Genomic DNA, 20000 nt, shown 5'->3' with positions numbered 1-20000 from the left:
GCAGCAGCAGCAGCAGCAGCAGCAGCAGCAGCAGCAGCAGCAGCAGCAGCAGCAGCAGCAGCAGCAGCAGCAGCAGCAGCAGCAGCAGCAGCAGCAGCAGCAGAATAAGAAAAGTAAAATAAAGAGCTTTCACACCTGCGGCCATACCACCCTGAAAGCGCCTGCTCTCGGAAGCTAAGCAGGGTTGGGCCTGGTTAGTACCTGGATGGGAGACCGCCTGGGAATACCAGGTGTTGTAGGCTTTTTCTTTTCTCACAGTCCAGGGAGAGCTTTTTGCCATGTGTTTCTTGCTCATCATCAAAGCTTTAAACCCTTATTTGAACCTTCTCACCTTCTCTGTCCTGTCCCAGGGCTTATAATTCTTTCTGTCTGACGACAAGCAGCAGCAGCAGCAGCAGCAGCAGCAGCAGCAGCAGCAGCAGCAGCAGCAACAGCAACAGCAACAGAATAAGAGAAGTAAAATAAAAAACTTTCACACCTGCGGCCATACCACCATGATAGCGCCCGATCTCGTCTGATCTCGGAAGCTAAGCAGGGTTGGGCCTGGTTAGTACCTGGATGGGAGACCGCCTGGGAATACCAGGTGTTGTAGTCTTTTTCTTTTCTCACAGTCCGGGGAGAGCTTTTTGCCATGTGTTTCTTGCTCATCATCAAAGCTTTAAACCCTTATTTGAACCTTCTCACCTTCTCTGTGCAGTCCCAGGGCTTATAATTCTTTCTGTCTGACGACAAGCAGCAGCAGCAGCAGCAGCAGCAGCAGCAGCAGCAGCAGAATAAGAGAAGTAAAATAAAAAACTTTCACACCTGCGGCTATACCACCCTGAAAGCGCCCGATCTCGTCTGATCTCGGAAGCTAAGCAGGGTTGGGCCTGGTTAGTACCTGTATGGGAGACCGCCTGGGAATACCAGGTGTTGTAGGCTTTTAATTTTTTCTCACAGTCCGGGGAGAGCTTTTTGCCATGTGTTTCTTGCTCATCATCAAAGCTTTAAACCCTTATTTGAACCTTCTCACCTTCTCTGTCCTGTCCCAGGGCTTATAATTCTTTTTGTCTGACGACAAGCAGCAGCAGCAGCAGCAGCAGCAGCAGCAGCAGCAGCAGCAGCAGCAGCAGCAGCAGCAGCAGCAGCAACAGAATAAGAGAAGTAAAATAAAAACTTTCACACCTGCGGCCATACCACCCTGAAAGCGCCCGATCTCGTCTGATCTCGGAAGCTAAGCAGGGTTGGGCCTGGTTAGTACCTGGATGGGAGACCGCCTGGGAATACCAGGTGTTGTAGGCTTTTAATTTTTTCTCACAGTCCGGGGAGAGCTTTTTGCCATGTGTTTCTTGCTCATCATCAAAGCTTTAAACCCTTATTTGAACCTTCTCACCTTCTCTGTCCTGTCCCAGGGCTTATAATTCTTTTTGTCTGACGACAAGCAGCAGCAGCAGCAGCAGCAGCAGCAGCAGCAGCAACAGCAGCAACAGAATAAGAGAAGTAAAATAAAAAACTTTCACACCTGCGGCCATACCACCCTGAAAGCGCCCGATCTTGTCTGATCTCGGAAGCTAAGCAGGGTTGGGCCTGGTTAGTACCTGGATGGGAGACCGCCTGGGAATACCAGGTGTTGTAGGCTTTTAATTTTTTCTCACAGTCCGGGGAGAGCTTTTTGCCATTTGTTTCTTGCTCATCATCAAAGCTTTAAACCCTTGTTTGAACCTTCTCACCTTCTCTGTCCTGTCCCAGGGCTTATAATTCTTTCTGTCTGACGACAAGCAGCAGCAGCAGCAGCAGCAGCAGCAGCAGCAGCAGCAACAGAATAAGAGAAGTAAAATAAAAAACTTTCACACCTGCGGCCATACCACCCTGAAAGCGCACGATCTCGTCTGATCTCGGAAGCTAAGCAGGGTTGGGCCTGGTTAGTACCTGGATGGGAGACCGCCTGGGAATACCAGGTGTTGTAGGCTTTTAATTTTTTCTCACAGTCCGGGGAGAGCTTTTTGCCATGTGTTTCTTGCTCATCATCAAAGCTTTAAACCCTTATTTGAACCTTCTCACCTTCTCTGTCCTGTCCCAGGGCTTATAATTCTTTTTGTCTGACGACAAGCAGCAGCAGCAGCAGCAGCAGCAGCAGCAGCAGCAGCAGCAGCAGCAGCAGCAGCAGCAGCAGCAGCAGCAACAGAATAAGAGAAGTAAAATAAAAAACTTTCACACCTGCGGCCATACCACCCTGAAAGCGCCCGATCTCGTCTGATCTCGGAAGCTAAGCAGGGTTGGGCCTGGTTAGTACCTGGATGGCAGACCGCCTGGGAATACCAGGTTTTGTAGGCTTTTAATTTTTTCTCACAGTCCGGGGAGAGCTTTTTGCCATGTGTTTCTTGCTCATCATCAAAGCTTTAAACCCTTATTTGAACCTTCTCACCTTCTCTGTCCTGTCCCAGGGCTTATAATTCTTTCTGTCTGACGACAAGCAGCAGCAGCAGCAGCAGCAGCAGCAGCAGCAGCAGCAGCAGCAGCAGCAGCAGCAGCAGCAGCAGCAGCAGCAGCAACAGAATAAGAAAAGTAAAATAAAGAGCTTTCACACCTGCGGCCATACCACCCTGAAAGCGCCTGATCTCGTCTGATCTCGGAAGCTAAGCAGGGTTGGGCCTGGTTAGTACCTGGATGGGAGACCGCCTGGGAATACCAGGTGTTGTAAGCTTTTTCTTTTCTCACAGTCCGGGGAGAGCTTTTTGCCATGTGTTTCTTGCTCATCATCAAAGCTTTAAACCCTTATTTGAACCTTCTCACCTTCTCTGTCCTGTCCCAGGGCTTATAATTCTTTCTGTCTGACGACAAGCAGCAGCAGCAGCAGCAGCAGCAGCAGCAGCAGCAGCAGCAGCAACAGAATAAGAGAAGTAAAATAAAAAACTTTCACACCTGCGGCCATACCACCCTGAAAGCGCCCGATCTCGTCTGATTTCGGAAGCTAAGCAGGGTTGGGCCTGGTTAGTACCTGGGTGGGAGACCGCCTGGGAATACCAGGTGTTGTAGGCTTTTTCTTTTCTCACAGTCCGGGGAGAGCTTTTTGCCATGTGTTTCTTGCTCATCATCAAAGCTTTAAACCCTTATTTGAACCTTCTCACCTTCTCTGTCCTGTCCCAGGGCTTATAATTCTTTCTGTCTGACGACAAGCAGCAGCAGCAGCAGCAGCAGCAGCAGCAGCAGCAGCAGCAGCAGCAGCAACAGAATAAGAGAAGTAAAATAAAAAACTTTCACACCTGCGGCCATACCACCCTGAAAGCGCCCGATCTCGTCTGATCTCGGTAGCTAAGCAGGGTTGGGCCTGGTTAGTACCTGGATGGGAGACCGCCTGGGAATACCAGGTGTTGTAGGCTTTTAATTTTTTCTCACAGTCCGGGGAGAGCTTTTTGCCATGTGTTTCTTGCTCATCATCAAAGCTTTAAACCCTTATTTGAACCTTCTCACCTTCTCTGTCCTGTCCCAGGGCTTATAATTCTTTCTGTCTGACGACAAGCAGCAGCAGCAGCAGCAGCAGCAGCAGCAGCAGCAGCAGCAACAGAATAGGAAAAGTAAAATAAAGAGCTTTCACACCTGCGGCCATACCTCCCTGAAAGCGCCCGATCTCGTCTGATCTCGGAAGCTAAGCAGGGTTGGGCCTGGTTAGTACCTGGATGGGAGACCGCCTGGGAATACCAGGTGTTGTAGGCTTTTTCTTTTCTCACAGTCCGGGGAGAGCTTTTTGCCATGTGTTTCTTGCTCATCATCAAAGCTTTAAACCCTTATTTGAACCTTCTCACCTTCTCTGTCCTGTCCCAGGGCTTATAATTCTTTCTGTCTGACGACAAGCAGCAGCAGCAGCAGCAGCAGCAGCAGCAGCAGCAGCAGCAGCAGCAGCAGCAGCAGCAGCAGCAGCAACAGAATAAGAGAAGTAAAATAAAAAACTTTCACACCTGCGGCCATACCACCCTGAAAGCGCCCGATCTCGTCTGATCTCGGAAGTTAAGCAGGGTTGGGCCTGGTTAGTACCTGGATGGGAGACCGCCTGGGAATACCAGGTGTTGTAGGCTTTTTCTTTTCTCACAGTCCGGGGAGAGCTTTTTGCCATGTGTTTCTTGCTCATCATCAAAGCTTTAAACCCTTATTTGAACCTTCTCACCTTCTCTGTCCTGTCCCAGGGCTTATAATTCTTTCTGTCTGACGACAAGCAGCAGCAGCAGCAGCAGCAGCAGCAGCAGCAGCAGCAGCAGCAGCAGCAGCAGCAGCAGCAGCAGCAGCAGCAGCAGCAGCAGCAGAATAAGAGAAGTAAAATAAAAAACTTTCACACCTGCGGCCATACCACCCTGAAAGCGCCCGATCTCGTCTGATCTCGGAAGCTAAGCAGGGTTGGGCCTGGTTAGTACCTGGATGGGAGACCGCCTGGGAATACCAGGTGTTGTAGGCTTTTAATTTTTTCTCACAGTCCGGGGAGAGCTTTTTGCCATGTGTTTCTTGCTCATCATCAAAGCTTTAAACCCTTATTTGAACCTTCTCACCTTCTCTGTCCTGTCCCAGGGCTTATAATTCTTTTTGTCTGACGACAAGCAGCAGCAGCAGCAGCAGCAGCAGCAGCAGCAGCAGCAGCAGCAGCAGCAGCAACAGAATAAGAGAAGTAAAATAAAAAACTTTCACACCTGCGGCCATACCACCCTGAAAGCGTCCGATCTCGTCTGATCTCGGAAGCTAAGCAGGGTTGGGCCTGGTTAGTACCTGGATGGGAGACCGCCTGGGAATACCAGGTGTTGTAGGCTTTTAATTTTTTCTCACAGTCCGGGGAGAGCTTTTTGCCATGTGTTTCTTGCTCATCATCAAAGCTTTAAACCCTTGTTTGAACCTTCTCACCTTCTCTGTCCTGTCCCAGGGCTTATAATTCTTTCTGTCTGACGACAAGCAGCAGCAGCAGCAGCAGCAGCAGCAGCAGCAGCAGCAGCAGCAGCAGCAGCAGCAGCAGCAGCAGCAGCAGCAGCAGCAGCAGCAGCAGCAGCAACAGAATAAGAGAAGTAAAATAAAGAGCTTTCACACCTGCGGCCATACCACCCTGAAAGCGCCTCATTTCGGAAGCTAAGCAGGGTTGGGCCTGGTTAGTACCTCGATGGGAGACCGCCTGGGAATACCAGGTGTTGTAGGCTTTTTCTTTTCTCACAGTCCGGGGAGAGCTTTTTGCCATGTGTTTCTTGCTCATCATCAAAGCTTTAAACCCTTATTTGAACCTTCTCACCTTCTCTGTCCTGTCCCAGGGCTTATAATTCTTTTTGTCTGACGACAAGCAGCAGCAGCAGCAGCAGCAGCAGCAGCAGCAGCAGCAGCAGCAGCAGCAGCAGCAGCAGCAGCAGCAGCAGCAGCAGCAGCAGCAGCAGCAGCAGCAGCAGCAGCAGCAGCAGCAGCAGCAGCAGCAGCAGCAGCAGCAGCAGCAGCAGCAGCAGCAGCAGAATAAGAGAAGTAAAATAAAAAACTTTCACACCTGCGGCCATACCACCCTGAAAGCGTCTGATCTCGGAAGCTAAGCAGGGTTGGGCCTGGTTAGTACCTGGATGGGAGACCGCCTGGGAATACCAGGTGTTGTAGGCTTTTAATTTTTTCTCACAGTCCGGGGAGAGCTTTTTGCCATGTGTTTCTTGCTCATCATCAAAGCTTTAAACCCTTATTTGAACCTTCTCACCTTCTCTGTCCTGTCCCAGGGCTTATAATTCTTTTTGTCTGACGACAAGCAGCAGCAGCAGCAGCAGCAGCAGCAGCAGCAGCAGCAGCAGCAGCAGCAGCAGCAGCAGCAGCAGCAGCAGCAGCAGCAGCAGCAGCAGCAGCAGCAGCAGCAGCAGCAGCAGCAGCAGCAGCAGCAGCAGCAGCAGCAGCAGCAGCAGCAGCAGCAGCAGCAGCAGCAGCAGCAGAATAAGAGAAGTAAAATAAAAAACTTTCACACCTGCGGCCATACCACCCTGAAAGCGCCTGATCTCGGAAGCTAAGCAGGGTTGGGCCTGGTTAGTACCTGGATGGGAGACCGCCTGGGAATACCAGGTGTTGTAGGCTTTTAATTTTTTCTCACAGTCCGGGGAGAGCTTTTTGCCATGTGTTTCTTGCTCATCATCAAAGCTTTAAACCCTTATTTGAACCTTCTCACCTTCTCTGTCCTGTCCCAGGGCTTATAATTCTTTTTGTCTGACGACAAGCAGCAGCAGCAGCAGCAGCAGCAGCAGCAGCAGCAGCAGCAGCAGCAGCAGCAGCAGCAGCAGCAGCAGCAGCAGCAGCAGCAGCAGCAACAGAATAAGAGAAGTAAAATAAAAAACTTTCACACCTGCGGCCATACCACCCTGAAAGCGCCTGATCTCGGTAGCTAAGCAGGGTTGGGCCTGGTTAGTACCTGGATGGGAGACCGCCTGGGAATACCAGGTGTTGTAGGCTTTTAATTTTTTCTCACAGTCCGGGGAGAGCTTTTTGCCATGTGTTTCTTGCTCATCATCAAAGCTTTAAACCCTTATTTGAACCTTCTCACCTTCTCTGTCCTGTCCCAGGGCTTATAATTCTTTCTGTCTGACGACAAGCAGCAGCAGCAGCAGCAGCAGCAGCAGCAGCAGCAGCAACAGAATAGGAAAAGTAAAATAAAGAGCTTTCACACCTGCGGCCATACCTCCCTGAAAGCGCCCGATCTCGTCTGATCTCGGAAGCTAAGCAGGGTTGGGCCTGGTTAGTACCTGGATGGGAGACCGCCTGGGAATACCAGGTGTTGTAGGCTTTTTCTTTTCTCACAGTCCGGGGAGAGCTTTTTGCCATGTGTTTCTTGCTCATCATCAAAGCTTTAAACCCTTATTTGAACCTTCTCACCTTCTCTGTCCTGTCCCAGGGCTTATAATTCTTTCTGTCTGACGACAAGCAGCAGCAGCAGCAGCAGCAGCAGCAGCAGCAGCAGCAGCAGCAGCAGCAGCAGCAACAGCAACAGCAACAGCAACAGAATAAGAGAAGTAAAATGAAAAACTTTCACACCTGCGGCCATACCACCATGAAAGCGCCCGATCTTGTCTGATCTCGGAAGCTAAGCAGGGTTGGGCCTGGTTAGTACCTGGATGGGAGACCGCCTGGGAATACCAGGTGTTGTAGTCTTTTTCTTTTCTCACAGTCCGGGGAGAGCTTTTTGCCATGTGTTTCTTGCTCATCATCAAAGCTTTAAACCCTTATTTGAACCTTCTCACCTTCTCTGTGCAGTCCCAGGGCTTATAATTCTTTCTGTCTGACGACAAGCAGCAGCAGCAGCAGCAGCAGCAGCAGCAGCAGCAGCAGCAGCAGCAGAATAAGAGAAGTAAAATAAAAAACTTTCACACCTGCGGCCATACCACCCTGAAAGCGCCCGATCTCGTCTGATCTCGGAAGCTAAGCAGGGTTGGGCCTGGTTAGTACCTGGATGGGAGACCGCCTGGGAATACCAGGTGTTGTAGGCTTTTAATTTTTTCTCACAGTCCGGGGAGAGCTTTTTGCCATGTGTTTCTTGCTCATCATCAAAGCTTTAAACCCTTATTTGAACCTTCTCACCTTCTCTGTCCTGTCCCAGGGCTTATAATTCTTTTTGTCTGACGACAAGCAGCAGCAGCAGCAGCAGCAGCAGCAGCAGCAGCAGCAGCAGCAGCAGCAGCAGCAGCAGCAGCAGCAGCAGCAGCAGCAACAGAATAAGAGAAGTAAAATAAAAAACTTTCACACCTGCGGCCATACCACCCTGAAAGCGCCCGATCTCGTCTGATCTCGGAAGTTAAGCAGGGTTGGGCCTGGTTAGTACCTGGATGGGAGACCGCCTGGGAATACCAGGTGTTGCAGGCTTTTAATTTTTTCTCACAGTCCGGGGAGAGCTTTTTGCCATGTGTTTCTTGCTCATCATCAAAGCTTTAAACCCTTATTTGAACCTTCTCACCTTCTCTGTCCTGTCCCAGGGCTTATAATTCTTTTTGTCTGACGACAAGCAGCAGCAGCAGCAGCAGCAGCAGCAGCAGCAGCAGCAGCAGCAGCAGCAGCAGCAGCAGCAGCAGCAGCAGCAGCAGCAGCAGCAGCAACAGAATAAGAGAAGTAAAATAAAAAACTTTCACACCTGCAGCCATACCACCCTGAAAGCGCCCGATCTCGTCTGATCTCGGAAGCTAAGCAGGGTTGGGCCTGGTTAGTACCTGGATGGGAGACCGCCTGGGAATACCAGGTGTTGTAGGCTTTTAATTTTTTCTCACAGTCCGGGGAGAGCTTTTTGCCATGTGTTTCTTGCTCATCATCAAAGCTTTAAACCCTTATTTGAACCTTCTCACCTTCTCTGTCCTGTCCCAGGGCTTATAATTCTTTTTGTCTGACGACAAGCAGCAGCAGCAGCAGCAGCAGCAGCAGCAGCAGCAGCAGCAGCAGCAGCAGCAGCAGCAGCAGCAGCAGCAGCAGCAGCAGCAGCAGCAGCAGCAGCAACAGAATAAGAGAAGTAAAATAAAAAACTTTCACACCTGCCGCCATACCACCCTGAAAGCGCCCGATCTCGTCTGATCTCGGAAGCTAAGCAGGGTTGGGCCTGGTTAGTACCTGGATGGGAGACCGCCTGGGAATACCAGGTGTTGTAGGCTTTTAATTTTTTCTCACAGTCCGGGGAGAGCTTTTTGCCATGTGTTTCTTGCTCATCATCAAAGCTTTAAACCCTTATTTGAACCTTCTCACCTTCTCTGTCCTGTCCCAGGGCTTATAATTATTTCTGTCTGATGACAAGCAGCAGCAGCAGCAACAGAATAAGAGAAGTAAAATAAAACACTTTCACACCTGCGGCCATACCACCCTGAAAGCGCCCGATCTCGTCTGATCTCGGAAGCTAAGCAGGGTTGGGCCTGGTTAGTACCTGGATGGGAGACCGCCTGGGAATACCAGGTGTTGTAGGCTTTTAATTTTTTCTCACAGTCCGGGGAGAGCTTTTTGCCATGTGTTTCTTGCTCATCATCAAAGCTTTAAACCCTTATTTGAACCTTCTCACCTTCTCTGTCCTGTCCCAGGGCTTATAATTCTTTCTGTCTGACGACAAGCAGCAGCAGCAGCAGCAGCAGCAGCAGCAGCAGCAACAGCAGCAACAGCAGCAACAGCAGCAGCAGCAACAGCAGCAACAGCAGCAGCAGCAGCAGCAGCAGCAGCAGCAGCAGCAGCAGCAGCAGCAGCAGCAGCAGCAGCAGCAGCAGCAGCAGCAGCAGCAGCAGCAGAATAAGAGAAGTAAAATAATAAACTTTCACACCTGCGGCCATACCACCCTGAAAGCGCCTGGTCTCGGAAGCTAAGCAGGGTTGGGCCTGGTTAGTACCTGGATGGGAGACCGCCTGGGAATACCAGGTGTTGTAGGCTTTTAATTTTTTCTCACAGTCCGGGGAGAGCTTTTTGCCATGTGTTTCTTGCTCATCATCAAAGCTTTAAACCCTTATTTGAACCTTCTCACCTTCTCTGTCCTGTCCCAGGGCTTATAATTCTTTCTGTCTGACGACAAGCAGCAGCAGCAGCAGCAGCAGCAGCAGCAGCAGCAGCAGCAGCAGCAGCAGCAGCAGCAGCAGCAGCAGCAGCAGCAACAGAATAAGAAAAGTAAAATAAAGAGCTTTCACACCTGCGGCCATACCACCCAGAAAGCGCCCGATCTCGTCTGATCTCGGAAGCTAAGCAGGGTTGGGCCTGGTTAGTACCTGGATGGGAGACCGCCTGGGAATACCAGGTGTTGTAGGCTTTTTCTTTTCTCACAGTCCGGGGAGTGCTTTTTGCCATGTGTTTCTTGCTCATCATCAAAGCTTTAAACCCTTATTTGAACCTTCTCACCTTCTCTGTCCTGTCCCAGGGCTTATAATTCTTTCTGTCTGACGACAAGCAGCAGCAGCAGCAGCAGCAGCAGCAGCAGCAGCAGCAGCAGCAGCAGCAGCAGCAGCAGCAGCAGCAGCAGCAGCAGCAGCAGCAGCAGCAGCAGCAGCAACAGAATAAGAAAAGTAAAATAAAGAGCTTTCACACTTGCGGCCATACCACCCTGAAAGCGCCCAATCCCGTCTGATCTTGGAAGCCAAGCAGGGTTGGGCCTGGTTAGTACCTGGATGGGAGACCGCCTGGGAATACCAGGTGTTGTAGGCTTTTTCTTTTCTCACAGTCCGGGGAGAGCTTTTTGCCATGTGTTTCTTGCTCATCATCAAAGCTTTAAACCCTTATTTGAACCTTCTCACCTTCTCTGTCCTGTCCCAGGGCTTATAATTCTTTCTGTCTGACGACAAGCAGCAGCAGCAGCAGCAGCAGCAGCAGCAGCAGCAGCAGCAGCAGCAGCAGCAGCAGCAACAGAATAAGAGAAGTAAAATAAAAAACTTTCACACCTGCGGCCATACCACCCTGAAAGCGCCCGATCTCGTCTGATCTCGGAAGCTAAGCAGGGTTGGCCCTGGTTAGTACCTGGATGGGAGACCGCCTGGGAGTACCAGGTGTTGTAGGCTTTTTCTTTTCTCACAGTCCGGGGAGAGCTTTTTGCCATGTGTTTCTTGCTCATCATCAAAGCTTTAAACCCTTATTTGAACCTTCTCACCTTCTCTGTCCTGTCCCAGGGCTTATAATTCTTTCTGTCTGACGACAAGCAGCAGCAGCAGCAGCAGCAGCAGCAGCAGCAGCAGCAGCAGCAGCAGCAGCAGCAGCAGCAGCAGCAGCAGCAGCAGCAGAATAAGAGAAGTAAAATAAAAAACTTTCACACCTGCGGCCATACCACCCTGAAAGCACCCGATCTCGTCTGATCTCGGAAGCTAAGCAGGGTTGGGCCTGGTTAGTACCTGGATGGGAGACCGCCTGGGAATACCAGGTGTTGTAGGCTTTTAATTTTTTCTCACAGTCCGGGGAGAGCTTTTTGCCATGTGTTTCTTGCTCATCATCAAAGCTTTAAACCCTTATTTGAACCTTCTCACCTTCTCTGTCCTGTCCCAGGGCTTATAATTCTTTTTGTCTGACGACAAGCAGCAGCAGCAGCAGCAGCAGCAGCAGCAGCAGCAGCAGCAGCAGCAGCAGCAGCAACAGAATAAGAGAAGTAAAATAAAAAACTTTCACACCTGCGGCCATACCACCCTGAAAGCGCCCGATCTCGTCTGATCTCGGAAGCTAAGCAGGGTTGGGCCTGGTTAGTACCTGGATGGGAGACCGCCTGGGAATACCAGGTGTTGTAGGCTTTTAATTTTTTCTCACAGTCCGGGGAGAGCTTTTTGCCATGTGTTTCTTGCTCATCATCAAAGCTTTAAACCCTTATTTGAACCTTCTCACCTTCTCTGTCCTGTCCCAGGGCTTATAATTCTTTTTGTCTGACGACAAGCAGCAGCAGCAGCAGCAGCAGCAGCAGCAGCAGCAGCAGCAGCAGCAGCAGCAGCAGCAGCAGCAGCAGCAGCAGCAGCAGCAGCAGCAGCAGCAACAGAATAAGAGAAGTAAAATAAAAAACTTTCACACCTGCAGCCATACCACCCTGAAAGCGCCCGATCTCGTCTGATCTCGGAAGCTAAGCAGGCTTGGGCCTGGTTAGTACCTGGATGGGAGACCGCCTGGGAATACCAGGTGTTGTAGGCTTTTAATTTTTTCTCACAGTCCGGGGAGAGCTTTTTGCCATGTGTTTCTTGCTCATCATCAAAGCTTTAAACCCTTATTTGAACCTTCTCACCTTCTCTGTCCTGTCCCAGGGCTTATAATTCTTTCTGTCTGACGACAAGCAGCAGCAGCAGCAGCAGCAGCAGCAGCAGCAGCAACAGAATAGGAAAAGTAAAATAAAGAGCTTTCGCACCTGCGGCCATACCTCCCTGAAAGCACCTGATCTCGTCTGATCTCGGAAGCTAAGCAGGGTTGGGCCTGGTTAGTACCTGGATGGGAGACCGCCTGGGAATACCAGGTGTTGTAGGCTTTTTCTTTTCTCACAGTCCGGGGAGAGCTTTTTGCCATGTGTTTCTTGCTCATCATCAAAGCTTTAAACCCTTATTTGAACCTTCTCACCTTCTCTGTCCTGTCCCAGGGCTTATAATTCTTTCTGTCTGACGACAAGCAGCAGCAGCAGCAGCAGCAGCAGCAGCAGCAGCAGCAGCAGCAGCAGCAGCAGCAGCAGCAGCAGCAGCAGAATAAGAGAAGTAAAATAAAAAACTTTCACACCTGCGGCCATACCACCCTGAAAGCGCCCGATCTCGTCTGATCTCGGAAGCTAAGCAGGGTTGGGCCTGGTTAGTACCTGGATGGGAGACCGCCTGGGAATACCAGGTGTTGTAGGGTTTTAATTTTTTCTCACAGTCCGGGGAGAGCTTTTTGCCATGTGTTTCTTGCTCATCATCAAAGCTTTAAACCCTTATTTGAACCTTCTCACCTTCTCTGTCCTGTCCCAGGGCTTATAATTCTTTTTGTCTGACGACAAGCAGCAGCAGCAGCAGCAGCAGCAGCAGCAGCAGCAGCAGCAGCAGCAGCAGCAGCAGCAGCAGCAACAGAATAAGAGAAGTAAAATAAAAAACTTTCACACCTGCGGCCATACCACCCTGAAAGCGTCCGATCTCGTCTGATCTCGGAAGCTAAGCAGGGTTGGGCCTGGTTAGTACCTGGATGGGAGACCGCCTGGGAATACCAGGTGTTGTAGGCTTTTAATTTTTTCTCACAGTCCGGGGAGAGCTTTTTGCCATGTGTTTCTTGCTCATCATCAAAGCTTTAAACCCTTGTTTGAACCTTCTCACCTTCTCTGTCCTGTCCCAGGGCTTATAATTCTTTCTGTCTGACGACAAGCAGCAGCAGCAGCAGCAGCAGCAGCAGCAGCAGCAGCAGCAGCAGCAGCAGCAGCAGCAACAGAATAAGAGAAGTAAAATAAAGAGCTTTCACACCTGCGGCCATACCACCCTGAAAGCGCCTCATCTCGGAAGCTAAGCAGGGTTGGGCCTGGTTAGTACCTCGATGGGAGACCGCCTGGGAATACCAGGTGTTGTAGGCTTTTTCTTTTCTCACAGTCCGGGGAGAGCTTTTTGCCATGTGTTTCTTGCTCATCATCAAAGCTTTAAACCCTTATTTGAACCTTCTCACCTTCTCTGTCCTGTCCCAGGGCTTATAATTCTTTTTGTCTGACGACAAGCAGCAGCAGCAGCAGCAGCAGCAGCAGCAGCAGCAGCAGCAGCAGCAGCAGCAGCAGCAGCAGCAGCAGCAGCAGCAGCAGCAGCAGCAGCAGCAGCAGCAGCAGCAGCAGCAGCAGCAGCAGCAGCAGCAGCAGCAGCAGCAGCAGCAGCAGCAGCAGAATAAGAGAAGTAAAATAAAAAACTTTCACACCTGCGGCCATACCACCCTGAAAGCGTCTGATCTCGGAAGCTAAGCAGGGTTGGGCCTGGTTAGTACCTGGATGGGAGACCGCCTGGGAATACCAGGTGTTGTAGGCTTTTAATTTTTTCTCACAGTCCGGGGAGAGCTTTTTGCCATGTGTTTCTTGCTCATCATCAAAGCTTTAAACCCTTATTTGAACCTTCTCACCTTCTCTGTCCTGTCCCAGGGCTTATAATTCTTTTTGTCTGACGACAAGCAGCAGCAGCAGCAGCAGCAGCAGCAGCAGCAGCAGCAGCAGCAGCAGCAGCAGCAGCAGCAGCAGCAGCAGCAGCAGCAGCAGCAGCAGCAGCAGCAGCAGCAGCAGCAGCAGCAGCAGCAGCAGCAGCAGCAACAGAATAAGAGAAGTAAAATAAAAAACTTTCACACCTGCGGCCATACCACCCTGAAAGCGCCTGATCTCGGAAGCTAAGCAGGGTTGGGCCTGGTTAGTACCTGGATGGGAGACCGCCTGGGAATACCAGGTGTTGTAGGCTTTTAATTTTTTCTCACAGTCCGGGGAGAGCTTTTTGCCATGTGTTTCTTGCTCATCATCAAAGCTTTAAACCCTTATTTGAACCTTCTCACCTTCTCTGTCCTGTCCCAGGGCTTATAATTCTTTTTGTCTGACGACAAGCAGCAGCAGCAGCAGCAGCAGCAGCAGCAGCAGCAGCAGCAGCAGCAACAGAATAAGAGAAGTAAAATAAAAAACTTTCACACCTGCGGCCATACCACCCTGAAAGCGCCCGATCTCGTCTGATCTCGGTAGCTAAGCAGGGTTGGGCCTGGTTAGTACCTGGATGGGAGACCGCCTGGGAATACCAGGTGTTGTAGGCTTTTAATTTTTTCTCACAGTCCGGGGAGAGCTTTTTGCCATGTGTTTCTTGCTCATCATCAAAGCTTTAAACCCTTATTTGAACCTTCTCACCTTCTCTGTCCTGTCCCAGGGCTTATAATTCTTTCTGTCTGACGACAAGCAGCAGCAGCAGCAGCAGCAGCAGCAGCAGCAGCAGCAGCAGCAACAGAATAGGAAAAGTAAAATAAAGAGCTTTCACACCTGCGGCCATACCTCCCTGAAAGCGCCCGATCTCGTCTGATCTCGGAAGCTAAGCAGGGTTGGGCCTGGTTAGTACCTGGATGGGAGACCGCCTGGGAATACCAGGTGTTGTAGGCTTTTTCTTTTCTCACAGTCCGGGGAGAGCTTTTTGCCATGTGTTTCTTGCTCATCATCAAAGCTTTAAACCCTTATTTGAACCTTCTCACCTTCTCTGTCCTGTCCCAGGGCTTATAATTCTTTCTGTCTGACGACAAGCAGCAGCAGCAGCAGCAGCAGCAGCAGCAGCAGCAGCAGCAGCAGCAGCAGCAACAGCAACAGCAACAGAATAAGAGAAGTAAAATAAAAAACTTTCACTCCTGCGGCCATACCACCATGAAAGCGCCCGATCTCGTCTGATCTCGGAAGCTAAGCAGGGTTGGGCCTGGTTAGTACCTGGATGGGAGACCGCCTGGGAATACCAGGTGTTGTAGTCTTTTTCTTTTCTCACAGTCCGGGGAGAGCTTTTTGCCATGTGTTTCTTGCTCATCATCAAAGCTTTAAACCCTTATTTGAACCTTCTCACCTTCTCTGTGCAGTCCCAGGGCTTATAATTCTTTCTGTCTGACGACAAGCAGCAGCAGCAGCAGCAGCAGCAGCAGCAGCAGCAGCAGCAGCAGCAGCAGCAGCAGCAGCAGCAGCAGCAGCAGAATAAGAGAAGTAAAATAAAAATCTTTCACACCTGCGGCCATACCACCCTGAAAGCGCCCGATCTCGTCTGATCTCGGAAGCTAAGCAGGGTTGGGCCTGGTTAGTACCTGGATGGGAGACCGCCTGGGAATACCAGGTGTTGTAGGCTTTTAATTTTTTCTCACAGTCCGGGGAGAGCTTTTTGCCATGTGTTTCTTGCTCATCATCAAAGCTTTAAACCCTTATTTGAACCTTCTCACCTTCTCTGTCCTGTCCCAGGGCTTATAATTCTTTTTGTCTGACGACAAGCAGCAGCAGCAGCAGCAGCAGCAGCAGCAGCAGCAGCAGCAGCAGCAGCAGCAGCAGCAGCAGCAGCAGCAGCAGCAGCAACAGAATAAGAGAAGTAAAATAAAAAACTTTCACACCTGCGGCCATACCACCCTGAAAGCGCCCGATCTCGTCTGATCTCGGAAGTTAAGCATGGTTGGGCCTGGTTAGTACCTGGATGGGAGACCGCCTGGGAATACCAGGTGTTGCAGGCTTTTAATTTTTTCTCACAGTCCGGGGAGAGCTTTTTGCCATGTGTTTCTTGCTCATCATCAAAGCTTTAAACCCTTATTTGAACCTTCTCACCTTCTCTGTCCTGTCCCAGGGCTTATAATTCTTTCTGTCTGACGACAAGCAGCAGCAGCAGCAGCAGCAGCAGCAGCAGCAGCAGCAGCAGCAGCAGCAGCAGCAGCAGCAGCAGCAGCAGCAGCAGCAGCAGCAGCAGCAGCAACAGAATAAGAGAAGTAAAATAAAAAACTTTCACACCTGCAGCCATACCACCCTGAAAGCGCCCGATCTCGTCTGATCTCGGAAGCTAAGCAGGGTTGGGCCTGGTTAGTACCTGGATGGGAGACCGCCTGGGAATACCAGGTGTTGTAGGCTTTTAATTTTTTCTCACAGTCCGGGGAGAGCTTTTTGCCATGTGTTTCTTGCTCATCATCAAAGCTTTAAACCCTTATTTGAACCTTCTCACCTTCTCTGTCCTGTCCCAGGGCTTATAATTCTTTTTGTCTGACGACAAGCAGCAGCAGCAGCAGCAGCAGCAGCAGCAGCAGCAGCAGCAGCAGCAGCAGCAGCAGCAGCAGCAGCAGCAGCAGCAGCAGCAGCAGCAGCAGCAGCAGCAGCAGCAGCAGCAGCAGCAACAGAATAAGAGAAGTAAAATAAAAAACTTTCACACCTGCCGCCATACCACCCTGAAAGCGCCCGATCTCGTCTGATCTCGGAAGCTAAGCAGGGTTGGGCCTGGTTAGTACCTGGATGGGAGACCGCCTGGGAATACCAGGTGTTGTAGGCTTTTAATTTTTTCTCACAGTCCGGGGAGAGCTTTTTGCCATGTGTTTCTTGCTCATCATCAAAGCTTTAAACCCTTATTTGAACCTTCTCACCTTCTCTGTCCTGTCCCAGGGCTTATAATTATTTCTGTCTGATGACAAGCAGCAGCAGCAGCAACAGAATAAGAGAAGTAAAATAAAACACTTTCACACCTGCGGCCATACCACCCTGAAAGCGCCCGATCTCGTCTGATCTCGGAAGCTAAGCAGGGTTGGGCCTGGTTAGTACCTGGATGGGAGACCGCCTGGGAATACCAGGTGTTGTAGGCTTTTAATTTTTTCTCACAGTCCGGGGAGAGCTTTTTGCCATGTGTTTCTTGCTCATCATCAAAGCTTTAAACCCTTATTTGAACCTTCTCACCTTCTCTGTCCTGTCCCAGGGCTTATAATTCTTTCTGTCTGACGACAAGCAGCAGCAGCAGCAGCAGCAGCAGCAGCAGCAGCAGCAGCAACAGCAGCAGCAGCAGCAACAGCAGCAGCAGCAGCAGCAGCAGCAGCAGCAGCAGCAGCAGCAGCAGCAGCAGCAGCAGCAGCAGCAGCAGCAGCAGCAGCAGCAGAATAAGAGAAGTAAAATAATAAACTTTCACACCTGCGGCCATACCACCCTGAAAGCGCCTGGTCTCGGAAGCTAAGCAGGGTTGGGCCTGGTTAGTACCTGGATGGGAGACCGCCTGGGAATACCAGGTGTTGTAGGCTTTTAATTTTTTCTCACAGTCCGGGGAGAGCTTTTTGCCATGTGTTTCTTGCTCATCATCAAAGCTTTAAACCCTTATTTGAACCTTCTCACCTTCTCTGTCCTGTCCCAGGGCTTATAATTCTTTCTGTCTGACGACAAGCAGCAGCAGCAGCAGCAGCAGCAGCAGCAGCAGCAGCAGCAGCAGCAGCAGCAACAGAATAAGAAAAGTAAAATAAAGAGCTTTCACACCTGCGGCCATACCACCCAGAAAGCGCCCGATCTCGTCTGATCTCGGAAGCTAAGCAGGGTTGGGCCTGGTTAGTACCTGGATGGGAGACCGCCTGGGAATACCAGGTGTTGTAGGCTTTTTCTTTTCTCACAGTCCGGGGAGTGCTTTTTGCCATGTGTTTCTTGCTCATCATCAAAGCTTTAAACCCTTATTTGAACCTTCTCACCTTCTCTGTCCTGTCCCAGGGCTTATAATTCTTTCTGTCTGACGACAAGCAGCAGCAGCAGCAGCAGCAGCAGCAGCAGCAGCAGCAGCAGCAGCAGCAGCAGCAGCAGCAGCAGCAGCAGCAGCAGCAGCAGCAACAGAATAAGAGAAGTAAAATAAAATACTTTCACACCTGCGGCCATACCACCCTGAAAGCGCCCGATCTCGTCTGATCTCGGAAGCTAAGCAGGGTTGGCCCTGGTTAGTACCTGGATGGGAGACCGCCTGGGAGTACCAGGTGTTGTAGGCTTTTTCTTTTCTCACAGTCCGGGGAGAGCTTTTTGCCATGTGTTTCTTGCTCATCATCAAAGCTTTAAACCCTTATTTGAACCTTCTCACCTTCTCTGTCCTGTCCCAGGGCTTATAATTCTTTCTGTCTGACGACAAGCAGCAGCAGCAGCAGCAGCAGCAGCAGCAGCAGCAGCAGCAGCAGCAGCAGCAGCAGCAGCAGCAGCAGCAGCAGCAGCAGCAGAATAAGAGAAGTAAAATAAAAAACTTTCACACCTGCGGCCATACCACCCTGAAAGCGCCCGATCTCGTCTGATCTCGGAAGCTAAGCAGGGTTGGGCCTGGTTAGTACCTGGATGGGAGACCGCCTGGGAATACCAGGTGTTGTAGGCTTTTAATTTTTTCTCAGTCCGGGGAGAGCTTTTTGCCATGTGTTTCTTGCTCATCATCAAAGCTTTAAACCCTTATTTGAACCTTCTCACCTTCTCTGTCCTGTCCCAGGGCTTATAATTCTTTTTGTCTGACGACAAGCAGCAGCAGCAGCAGCAGCAGCAGCAGCAGCAGCAGCAGCAGCAGCAGCAGCAGCAGCAGCAGCAGCAGCAGCAGCAGCAGCAGCAGCAACAGAATAAGAGAAGTAAAATAAAAAACTTTCACACCTGCGGCCATACCACCCTGAAAGCGCCCGATCTCGTCTGATCTCGGAAGCTAAGCAGGGTTGGGCCTGGTTAGTACCTGGATGGGAGACCGCCTGGGAATACCAGGTGTTGTAGGCTTTTAATTTTTTCTCACAGTCCGGGGAGAGCTTTTTGCCATGTGTTTCTTGCTCATCATCAAAGCTTTAAACCCTTATTTGAACCTTCTCACCTTCTCTGTCCTGTCCCAGGGCTTATAATTCTTTTTGTCTGACGACAAGCAGCAGCAGCAGCAGCAGCAGCAGCAGCAGCAGCAGCAGCAGCAGCAGCAGCAGCAGCAGCAGCAGCAGCAGCAGCAACAGAATAAGAGAAGTAAAATAAAAAACTTTCACACCTGCGGTCTTACCACCCTGAAAGCGCCCGATCTCGTCTGATCTCGGAAGCTAAGCAGGGTTGGGCCTGGTTAGTACCTGGATGGCAGACCGCCTGGGAATACCAGGTGTTGTAGGCTTTTAATTTTTTCTCACAGTCCGGGGAGAGCTTTTTGCCATGTGTTTCTTGCTCATCATCAAAGCTTTAAACCCTTATTTGAACCTTCTCACCTTCTCTGTCCTGTCCCAGGGCTTATAATTCTTTCTGTCTGACGACAAGCAGCAGCAGCAGCAGCAGCAGCAGCAGCAGCAGCAGCAGCAGCAACAGAATAAGAAAAGTAAAATAAAGAGCTTTCACACCTGCGGCCATACCACCCTGAAAGTGCCCGATCTCGTCTGATCTCGGAAGCTAAGCAGGGTTGGGCCTGGTTAGTACCTGGATGGGAGACCGCCTGGGAATACCAGGTGTTGTAGGCTTTTTCTTTTCTCACAGTCCGGGGAGTGCCTTTTGCCATGTGTTTCTTGCTCATCATCAAAGCTTTAAACCCTTATTTGAACCTTCTCACCTTCTCTGTCCTGTCCCAGGGCTTATAATTCTTTCTGTCTGACGACAAGCAGCAGCAGCAGCAGCAGCAGCAGCAGCAGCAGCAGCAGCAGCAGCAGCAGCAGCAGCAGCAGCAGCAGCAGCAGCAGCAGCAGCAGAATAAGAGAAGTAAAATAAAAAACTTTCACACCTGCGGCCATACCACCCTGAAAGCGCCCGATCTCGTCTGATCTTGGAAGCTAAGCAGGGTTGGGCCTGGTTAGTACCTGGATGGGAGACCGCCTTGGAATACCAGGTGTTGTAGGCTTTTAATTTTTTCTCACAGTCCGGGGAGAGCTTTTTGCCATGTGTTTCTTGCTCATCATCAAAGCTTTAAACCCTTATTTGAACCTTCTCACCTTCTCTGTCCTGTCCCAGGGCTTATAATTCTTTTTGTCTGACGACAAGCAGCAGCAGCAGCAGCAGCAGCAGCAGCAGCAGCAGCAGCAGCAGCAGCAGCAGCAGCAACAGAATAAGAGAAGTAAAATAAAAAACTTTCACACCTGCGGCCATACCACCCTGAAAGCGCCCGATCTCGTCTGATCTCGGAAGCTAAGCAGGGTTGGGCCTGGTTAGTACCTGGATGGGAGACCGCCTGGGAATG

At 50.6% G+C, this 20000-nt stretch overlaps 45 non-coding genes and 10 pseudogenes across 45 annotated transcripts in view; all 55 read left to right on the top strand.

Moving 5' to 3' along the window:
• The first annotated feature begins 133 nt into the window (after positions 1-133).
• LOC128480520 (uncharacterized) lies at positions 134-242 on the top strand (annotated as a pseudogene).
• Positions 243-476: 234 nt separating this feature from the next.
• Positions 477-595, top strand: LOC128478849 (5S ribosomal RNA). The gene has a single exon (XR_008349749.1). It is a non-coding gene; the product is annotated as a 5S ribosomal RNA (ribosomal RNA).
• Positions 596-802: 207 nt separating this feature from the next.
• On the top strand, positions 803-921 carry LOC128478101 (5S ribosomal RNA). Its single transcript, XR_008349038.1, has one exon. It is a non-coding gene; the product is annotated as a 5S ribosomal RNA (ribosomal RNA).
• A 241-nt stretch (positions 922-1162) lies between these two features.
• Positions 1163-1281, top strand: LOC128479018 (5S ribosomal RNA). The gene has a single exon (XR_008349910.1). It is a non-coding gene; the product is annotated as a 5S ribosomal RNA (ribosomal RNA).
• A 218-nt stretch (positions 1282-1499) lies between these two features.
• Positions 1500-1618, top strand: LOC128477903 (5S ribosomal RNA). The gene has a single exon (XR_008348851.1). It is a non-coding gene; the product is annotated as a 5S ribosomal RNA (ribosomal RNA).
• Positions 1619-1830: 212 nt separating this feature from the next.
• LOC128478036 (5S ribosomal RNA) lies at positions 1831-1949 on the top strand. Its single transcript, XR_008348978.1, has one exon. It is a non-coding gene; the product is annotated as a 5S ribosomal RNA (ribosomal RNA).
• Positions 1950-2194: 245 nt separating this feature from the next.
• On the top strand, positions 2195-2313 carry LOC128479047 (5S ribosomal RNA). Its single transcript, XR_008349939.1, has one exon. It is a non-coding gene; the product is annotated as a 5S ribosomal RNA (ribosomal RNA).
• Positions 2314-2564: 251 nt separating this feature from the next.
• On the top strand, positions 2565-2683 carry LOC128478497 (5S ribosomal RNA). The gene has a single exon (XR_008349413.1). It is a non-coding gene; the product is annotated as a 5S ribosomal RNA (ribosomal RNA).
• Positions 2684-2899: 216 nt separating this feature from the next.
• Positions 2900-3018, top strand: LOC128477978 (5S ribosomal RNA). Its single transcript, XR_008348923.1, has one exon. It is a non-coding gene; the product is annotated as a 5S ribosomal RNA (ribosomal RNA).
• A 222-nt stretch (positions 3019-3240) lies between these two features.
• LOC128477061 (5S ribosomal RNA) lies at positions 3241-3359 on the top strand. Its single transcript, XR_008348049.1, has one exon. It is a non-coding gene; the product is annotated as a 5S ribosomal RNA (ribosomal RNA).
• A 215-nt stretch (positions 3360-3574) lies between these two features.
• LOC128476763 (5S ribosomal RNA) lies at positions 3575-3693 on the top strand. Its single transcript, XR_008347761.1, has one exon. It is a non-coding gene; the product is annotated as a 5S ribosomal RNA (ribosomal RNA).
• Positions 3694-3933: 240 nt separating this feature from the next.
• On the top strand, positions 3934-4052 carry LOC128476598 (5S ribosomal RNA). Its single transcript, XR_008347604.1, has one exon. It is a non-coding gene; the product is annotated as a 5S ribosomal RNA (ribosomal RNA).
• A 255-nt stretch (positions 4053-4307) lies between these two features.
• LOC128479005 (5S ribosomal RNA) lies at positions 4308-4426 on the top strand. Its single transcript, XR_008349898.1, has one exon. It is a non-coding gene; the product is annotated as a 5S ribosomal RNA (ribosomal RNA).
• A 227-nt stretch (positions 4427-4653) lies between these two features.
• On the top strand, positions 4654-4772 carry LOC128477511 (5S ribosomal RNA). The gene has a single exon (XR_008348480.1). It is a non-coding gene; the product is annotated as a 5S ribosomal RNA (ribosomal RNA).
• Positions 4773-5041: 269 nt separating this feature from the next.
• On the top strand, positions 5042-5150 carry LOC128480665 (uncharacterized; annotated as a pseudogene).
• A 330-nt stretch (positions 5151-5480) lies between these two features.
• On the top strand, positions 5481-5589 carry LOC128480366 (uncharacterized; annotated as a pseudogene).
• Positions 5590-5936: 347 nt separating this feature from the next.
• Positions 5937-6045, top strand: LOC128479790 (uncharacterized; annotated as a pseudogene).
• A 263-nt stretch (positions 6046-6308) lies between these two features.
• Positions 6309-6417, top strand: LOC128480235 (uncharacterized; annotated as a pseudogene).
• A 212-nt stretch (positions 6418-6629) lies between these two features.
• Positions 6630-6748, top strand: LOC128476761 (5S ribosomal RNA). The gene has a single exon (XR_008347759.1). It is a non-coding gene; the product is annotated as a 5S ribosomal RNA (ribosomal RNA).
• Positions 6749-6994: 246 nt separating this feature from the next.
• LOC128479242 (5S ribosomal RNA) lies at positions 6995-7113 on the top strand. The gene has a single exon (XR_008350125.1). It is a non-coding gene; the product is annotated as a 5S ribosomal RNA (ribosomal RNA).
• A 216-nt stretch (positions 7114-7329) lies between these two features.
• On the top strand, positions 7330-7448 carry LOC128478992 (5S ribosomal RNA). The gene has a single exon (XR_008349887.1). It is a non-coding gene; the product is annotated as a 5S ribosomal RNA (ribosomal RNA).
• A 254-nt stretch (positions 7449-7702) lies between these two features.
• Positions 7703-7821, top strand: LOC128477188 (5S ribosomal RNA). Its single transcript, XR_008348170.1, has one exon. It is a non-coding gene; the product is annotated as a 5S ribosomal RNA (ribosomal RNA).
• A 263-nt stretch (positions 7822-8084) lies between these two features.
• Positions 8085-8203, top strand: LOC128476655 (5S ribosomal RNA). Its single transcript, XR_008347658.1, has one exon. It is a non-coding gene; the product is annotated as a 5S ribosomal RNA (ribosomal RNA).
• Positions 8204-8475: 272 nt separating this feature from the next.
• On the top strand, positions 8476-8594 carry LOC128478246 (5S ribosomal RNA). The gene has a single exon (XR_008349176.1). It is a non-coding gene; the product is annotated as a 5S ribosomal RNA (ribosomal RNA).
• A 188-nt stretch (positions 8595-8782) lies between these two features.
• Positions 8783-8901, top strand: LOC128478981 (5S ribosomal RNA). The gene has a single exon (XR_008349876.1). It is a non-coding gene; the product is annotated as a 5S ribosomal RNA (ribosomal RNA).
• Positions 8902-9242: 341 nt separating this feature from the next.
• On the top strand, positions 9243-9351 carry LOC128480293 (uncharacterized; annotated as a pseudogene).
• A 251-nt stretch (positions 9352-9602) lies between these two features.
• LOC128477734 (5S ribosomal RNA) lies at positions 9603-9721 on the top strand. Its single transcript, XR_008348692.1, has one exon. It is a non-coding gene; the product is annotated as a 5S ribosomal RNA (ribosomal RNA).
• Positions 9722-9994: 273 nt separating this feature from the next.
• On the top strand, positions 9995-10113 carry LOC128478062 (5S ribosomal RNA). Its single transcript, XR_008349002.1, has one exon. It is a non-coding gene; the product is annotated as a 5S ribosomal RNA (ribosomal RNA).
• A 231-nt stretch (positions 10114-10344) lies between these two features.
• Positions 10345-10463, top strand: LOC128478556 (5S ribosomal RNA). Its single transcript, XR_008349468.1, has one exon. It is a non-coding gene; the product is annotated as a 5S ribosomal RNA (ribosomal RNA).
• Positions 10464-10712: 249 nt separating this feature from the next.
• On the top strand, positions 10713-10831 carry LOC128481193 (5S ribosomal RNA). The gene has a single exon (XR_008350949.1). It is a non-coding gene; the product is annotated as a 5S ribosomal RNA (ribosomal RNA).
• A 230-nt stretch (positions 10832-11061) lies between these two features.
• Positions 11062-11180, top strand: LOC128478969 (5S ribosomal RNA). Its single transcript, XR_008349865.1, has one exon. It is a non-coding gene; the product is annotated as a 5S ribosomal RNA (ribosomal RNA).
• Positions 11181-11449: 269 nt separating this feature from the next.
• Positions 11450-11568, top strand: LOC128478193 (5S ribosomal RNA). Its single transcript, XR_008349126.1, has one exon. It is a non-coding gene; the product is annotated as a 5S ribosomal RNA (ribosomal RNA).
• Positions 11569-11777: 209 nt separating this feature from the next.
• On the top strand, positions 11778-11896 carry LOC128476992 (5S ribosomal RNA). The gene has a single exon (XR_008347982.1). It is a non-coding gene; the product is annotated as a 5S ribosomal RNA (ribosomal RNA).
• Positions 11897-12136: 240 nt separating this feature from the next.
• LOC128476708 (5S ribosomal RNA) lies at positions 12137-12255 on the top strand. Its single transcript, XR_008347709.1, has one exon. It is a non-coding gene; the product is annotated as a 5S ribosomal RNA (ribosomal RNA).
• A 239-nt stretch (positions 12256-12494) lies between these two features.
• LOC128477510 (5S ribosomal RNA) lies at positions 12495-12613 on the top strand. Its single transcript, XR_008348479.1, has one exon. It is a non-coding gene; the product is annotated as a 5S ribosomal RNA (ribosomal RNA).
• Positions 12614-12846: 233 nt separating this feature from the next.
• On the top strand, positions 12847-12955 carry LOC128480597 (uncharacterized; annotated as a pseudogene).
• A 327-nt stretch (positions 12956-13282) lies between these two features.
• Positions 13283-13391, top strand: LOC128480365 (uncharacterized; annotated as a pseudogene).
• Positions 13392-13699: 308 nt separating this feature from the next.
• On the top strand, positions 13700-13808 carry LOC128479788 (uncharacterized; annotated as a pseudogene).
• A 221-nt stretch (positions 13809-14029) lies between these two features.
• On the top strand, positions 14030-14148 carry LOC128477060 (5S ribosomal RNA). The gene has a single exon (XR_008348048.1). It is a non-coding gene; the product is annotated as a 5S ribosomal RNA (ribosomal RNA).
• A 218-nt stretch (positions 14149-14366) lies between these two features.
• Positions 14367-14485, top strand: LOC128476760 (5S ribosomal RNA). Its single transcript, XR_008347758.1, has one exon. It is a non-coding gene; the product is annotated as a 5S ribosomal RNA (ribosomal RNA).
• Positions 14486-14722: 237 nt separating this feature from the next.
• On the top strand, positions 14723-14841 carry LOC128478469 (5S ribosomal RNA). Its single transcript, XR_008349386.1, has one exon. It is a non-coding gene; the product is annotated as a 5S ribosomal RNA (ribosomal RNA).
• Positions 14842-15084: 243 nt separating this feature from the next.
• On the top strand, positions 15085-15203 carry LOC128478958 (5S ribosomal RNA). Its single transcript, XR_008349854.1, has one exon. It is a non-coding gene; the product is annotated as a 5S ribosomal RNA (ribosomal RNA).
• Positions 15204-15457: 254 nt separating this feature from the next.
• On the top strand, positions 15458-15576 carry LOC128477312 (5S ribosomal RNA). Its single transcript, XR_008348291.1, has one exon. It is a non-coding gene; the product is annotated as a 5S ribosomal RNA (ribosomal RNA).
• Positions 15577-15845: 269 nt separating this feature from the next.
• Positions 15846-15964, top strand: LOC128476654 (5S ribosomal RNA). Its single transcript, XR_008347657.1, has one exon. It is a non-coding gene; the product is annotated as a 5S ribosomal RNA (ribosomal RNA).
• A 293-nt stretch (positions 15965-16257) lies between these two features.
• LOC128478245 (5S ribosomal RNA) lies at positions 16258-16376 on the top strand. The gene has a single exon (XR_008349175.1). It is a non-coding gene; the product is annotated as a 5S ribosomal RNA (ribosomal RNA).
• Positions 16377-16564: 188 nt separating this feature from the next.
• Positions 16565-16683, top strand: LOC128478947 (5S ribosomal RNA). Its single transcript, XR_008349843.1, has one exon. It is a non-coding gene; the product is annotated as a 5S ribosomal RNA (ribosomal RNA).
• Positions 16684-17000: 317 nt separating this feature from the next.
• On the top strand, positions 17001-17109 carry LOC128480292 (uncharacterized; annotated as a pseudogene).
• Positions 17110-17336: 227 nt separating this feature from the next.
• Positions 17337-17455, top strand: LOC128477733 (5S ribosomal RNA). The gene has a single exon (XR_008348691.1). It is a non-coding gene; the product is annotated as a 5S ribosomal RNA (ribosomal RNA).
• Positions 17456-17713: 258 nt separating this feature from the next.
• LOC128478555 (5S ribosomal RNA) lies at positions 17714-17832 on the top strand. The gene has a single exon (XR_008349467.1). It is a non-coding gene; the product is annotated as a 5S ribosomal RNA (ribosomal RNA).
• Positions 17833-18084: 252 nt separating this feature from the next.
• LOC128478935 (5S ribosomal RNA) lies at positions 18085-18203 on the top strand. The gene has a single exon (XR_008349832.1). It is a non-coding gene; the product is annotated as a 5S ribosomal RNA (ribosomal RNA).
• Positions 18204-18464: 261 nt separating this feature from the next.
• On the top strand, positions 18465-18583 carry LOC128478923 (5S ribosomal RNA). The gene has a single exon (XR_008349821.1). It is a non-coding gene; the product is annotated as a 5S ribosomal RNA (ribosomal RNA).
• A 251-nt stretch (positions 18584-18834) lies between these two features.
• Positions 18835-18953, top strand: LOC128478931 (5S ribosomal RNA). Its single transcript, XR_008349828.1, has one exon. It is a non-coding gene; the product is annotated as a 5S ribosomal RNA (ribosomal RNA).
• A 218-nt stretch (positions 18954-19171) lies between these two features.
• Positions 19172-19290, top strand: LOC128477083 (5S ribosomal RNA). The gene has a single exon (XR_008348070.1). It is a non-coding gene; the product is annotated as a 5S ribosomal RNA (ribosomal RNA).
• Positions 19291-19545: 255 nt separating this feature from the next.
• LOC128478673 (5S ribosomal RNA) lies at positions 19546-19664 on the top strand. Its single transcript, XR_008349581.1, has one exon. It is a non-coding gene; the product is annotated as a 5S ribosomal RNA (ribosomal RNA).
• Positions 19665-19897: 233 nt separating this feature from the next.
• The window catches only part of LOC128476957 (5S ribosomal RNA), a 119-nt gene continuing 16 nt past the window's right edge, over positions 19898-20000 (top strand). Inside the window, exon 1 of the ribosomal RNA XR_008347947.1 lies at positions 19898-20000. This exon is cut by the window's right edge and continues 16 nt beyond it. This is a non-coding gene — a ribosomal RNA (5S ribosomal RNA).

The sequence above is a fragment of the Spea bombifrons genome, chromosome 2 (assembly GCF_027358695.1).
Source record: "Spea bombifrons isolate aSpeBom1 chromosome 2, aSpeBom1.2.pri, whole genome shotgun sequence".
Taxonomy (NCBI): Eukaryota; Metazoa; Chordata; class Amphibia; order Anura; family Pelobatidae; genus Spea; species Spea bombifrons.
This window is presented reverse-complemented; position numbering and strand designations above follow the sequence as displayed.